This window comes from Octopus bimaculoides, chromosome 4, assembly GCF_001194135.2.
Source record: "Octopus bimaculoides isolate UCB-OBI-ISO-001 chromosome 4, ASM119413v2, whole genome shotgun sequence".
NCBI lineage: Eukaryota > Metazoa > Mollusca > Cephalopoda > Octopoda > Octopodidae > Octopus > Octopus bimaculoides.
The window spans coordinates 106207661-106211713 of NC_068984.1; the positions used below are offsets into that span (position 1 = coordinate 106207661).

Sequence of the window (4053 nt, forward strand, 5' to 3'; positions counted from 1 at the left end):
ATATATATATATATACATACATATCATCATCATTATTTAACGTCCGCTTTCCATGCTAGCATGGGTGGGATGATTTGACTGAGGACTGGCAAGCCAGAAGGCTGCACCAGGCTCCAATCTGATCTGGCAGAGTTTCTACAGCTGGATGCCCTTCCTAATGCCAACCACTCCGATAGTGTAGATGATATATATATATATATATATATATGTAGTTTTATTCATACACACATAGGTGATGAGTGAGGTTGGTGGGGTTGAATGAGAAAGAGGGTAGTAGGGTGAATAGGAAGTGTGTGGGTTCTGTACCGGAAAGTCGCAAAAAGACTGATGAAGAGAGGGTCAGTATATGTGCAGAAGCATTCTGATTAGAAGCAATGAATGGCAAACAGAAGGGGATCCACTGCTACCCAAAATATTTTCAATAACCCTTGATATTTGAGGGCTGATGTCTTCATCTTCATAGGCTTCTGATAAAGTGGTATCCAACACTGTTGGCCTGAGTTTCATGAAGACAGCCTAAAGCATATCATTTGGTGTGTTTTCTGTCTTGCATGCAGTGTCTGGATTTATGACACCACATCGCGACTCCAAAATTTTAACATCATTTTCTTAATGGTGATATTTGGACCGCTGCTATATTTCTGTTGAAGGTCATAGAAAGGAGTACCCATTTTACCAAATTTCTTGTGGCTCTGGCTTCTGCATTGGTTGTAGAAAAGTGTCTCATCAGCATTCCTCTTCATTTGTCATTATTCTTCACTCTTTTGTTCTTTTACAGTCAACAGTCTTTTGTTTCGATTCAAACAGTATTTTCTTTCCTTTCCCTATACCTCTGTTTAGCACAACAGTTTGAGTCACATAGGCAGCAAAATGCTAATGAGATTCAAATGACCTAGTGAACTTTTTTTTTATTTCTTTAATTCATTCTATTTTACCTGTTTTCAAGAATCTGATGAGGACTTTCCAGAGTTAGAAGGTGGGAACCCCAACAACCCCCACCCCCACCACAGATCTGGATCCAGGCTGAAGAATACATCTTCATAAGCACAGAATAAACATTCACTGAGAATGTTCTGATCAAAATTTCTATGAATCATAAAAGAGTACAAACCTGGAGATATAATACACTTTGGCAAATTAAATCTACAAACGTCTTACAAATCAACTGAATAGTGTGATTGCAACAAATGAATGGTTATTTGATTCTTTTTATGATATTAAAACACTTCTTGGGTTATGCAAAGTGAGAGTGTATATGGTTTCAGGCATTGAACAATAGTAATTTATGAGTAAAATGCAAACATACAAAGTGGACACAAACACACACAGCTCACATCATGTGTGTTCATTAGTTTGTTTTGGCCATAAGCATAAACATTAATATATCGACATATATATGTATAGCTAAATAAGCATAAGTATATATATATATATATATATATATATATATATATATATATATATATACATACATATATATATATATATATATATATACACACACACATATGTGTATACATATATGTGTATATACACATATATCTTATTACATATATAGGGAGAATTCACAAAAAAAAAACAAAAGACGAAGATAGGTGGTGTAGACAACAAACAGATGTATGAGTATAACGCTCGGGAAGTGACAAAGTCTTTAACGCTTTGAGCCTACGCTCTTCCACAGGAAGGAACACAGAAAGAAACAAAGAGACAAAATAAAGAATGTGTAGTGGCTAGCGATCTATCATGGCAAATGCCGGACAGAAGGGTCACACAGGAGAGCTAGGGAGAAGGGGAGATAATAAAGTAGTGGTGATCCCAAAACGAAGGTGAGCGTGTGTGTCTATAAGAGAGTTTGTATGTGCATTTGGTAGAGGGCTAGTAATCTTGACGTGGGCGTATGCGCTGGTGTGAAAATGTGGGGCTGGGAAGTGGTCAGTGCTGGTGTGTACGTGGTGGTGTGTTGTGATGTGATGTGTTGTGTGGTATGGTGTAGTGGTGTGGTGTGATGGTCTTGGGAGGTGGGAAAGGCGAGAGTGGGGAAAGCAATGATGGGTGTGGGTTAGGCTGAGGGTGGGGTTAGAGGTGGGGTATATGGGCAGGCAGAAGGTGGGGTATATGGGAGTGGGTGTAAGGGATGGGATGGGGTGGGATGGGAAGGATAGGCAAGGTGGGGTTGGAATGTGTAGGGGTGGACTAGACTGGGCTTATGAGGGAGGAATGACGATGAAGAGGAAGGAGAAGGTGGGTAGGAGTGAAGAAAAGAGAGAAGGAGAGTATGAGTGAGAAGAAGTAGGAGTCGGAGCAGGTGAGGTGGGTGAGAGGAAGGAGGTGTGAGGGAGAGAGTTGAGTCCATGTGGTGCAAAAGAGTGAAGAGAGAAGATTAATCCCTGTTCACGGTGCAAATGGGAGTCCGGATGGCCCCTGTGCAAGGACAATCCAAATACAGACAGGTGGTGCAATGAGTGACCAGTAGAGCTGAAATGGTACGAGACCGGAGTGTCATTGCAGAGTCAGATGTCTCAGAGGTGTTCCGCGAACCGGTCAGCCAAGTGGCGTCCCGTTTGTCCGATGTATAGAGAAGGGCAGAGAGAGCAGGAGATGCAGTAGATGATATTGGTAGAAGAGTAGGTGAACGAGTCGGTGGCACATAAAATGCACCAACTGATCGTGGCCGATGCCAGTACCCCCTGACTGGCTTTTGTGCTGGTGGCACATGGAAAGCACCATCTGAACATGATCGATGCCAGACCCACCTGACTGGCTCCTGTGCTGGTGGCATATAAAAAGCACCCACTACACTTTTGGAGTGGTTGGCTTTATGAAGGGCATCCAGGTGTAGAAACATTGCCAGATCATATGGGAGACTGGTGCAACCGCTGGCTCTCCAGACCTCATGCAAACCATCCAACCCATTACAGCATGGAAAATGGACGTTAAATGATGATGATGATGATGATGATGTGTGTGTGTGTGTGTGTGTGTGTGTGTGTGTGTAAATATATTTATATATCTATAGATGTGAGAGTGTGTGTGTGTGTATGTGTGTGTGTGTATATATATATATATATATATGAAATACAAAATGGGACAAGAATGCAAAACATCCAGACAGGTGATACAAAAAAGGGACAACAAAACATCCAGATAGATGATACAAAGAAAACAAGGATGGGTCATTCGGAGTTTTCTTTCCTCAGTCAAGTTCCAGATTATCTTTGCAATTTCGGCTGGTTATACTCGAGATTGCTCCAATCTGGCCAGCCCCAAGGAAAAACTAAGCTAAGAACATTAGATTCCTTGGAAGAAAGCAGCGAATATATATGAAAACAAGGATGGAAAAAAATGGAGATTGTTACACAAATACAAATAACAGGACAAAACAACAGGTGTCTTTCGACTAAGGACGAATTAAATTAAGCTGGTGTGCATGGAAATAAAGCCTTACGGCAGGGATACGAGATTTCACAGGCACAGGGAGGAATATAAATGTTGCATGGATGACGGCTGAACCAACACTTATTCGTTCATTCCACACTTCATTCTTTCATTCCCCCTCTCTCACATTTCCTTGCCTTCTCTTCATGCTCACTTTCCCTCCACTTTTCACTTCACTGTGTCCCTGTCATTTTTTCTCGCCCCTCCTCAATTCTTCTGTTCCTCTGCCTCTACGTCTCTCTCTCTTCTCTCCCCACGTTACAGGTGTTCAGACAAGCCTGACCTTTCTTTCTTGGCTCGGCTGTCTTCTGTGCAACATCTATATTCCTTCCTCATCATCATCATCGTTTAACGTCCGCCTTCCATGCTAGCATGGGTTGGACGATTTGACTGAGGACTGGTGAGACCGGATGGCAACACCAGGCTCCAATCTAATTTAGCAGAGTTTCTACAGCTGGATGCCCTTCCTAATGCCAACCACTCAGAGAGTGTAGTGGGTGCTTTTACGTGTCACTCGCACGAAGGCCAGTCAGGCGGTACTGACAACGGCCACGCTCGAAATGGTGTCTTTTATGTGCCACCCGCACAAAAGCCAGTCCAGGGGCACTGGCAACGATC

The 4053-nt window shown here is 42.4% G+C and overlaps 1 protein-coding gene across 1 annotated transcript in view; it reads right to left on the bottom strand.

Moving 5' to 3' along the window:
• The window catches only part of LOC106879427 (focadhesin), a 260907-nt gene that overhangs the window by 186039 nt on the left and 70815 nt on the right, over positions 1 to 4053 (bottom strand). The window lies entirely within an intron of this gene.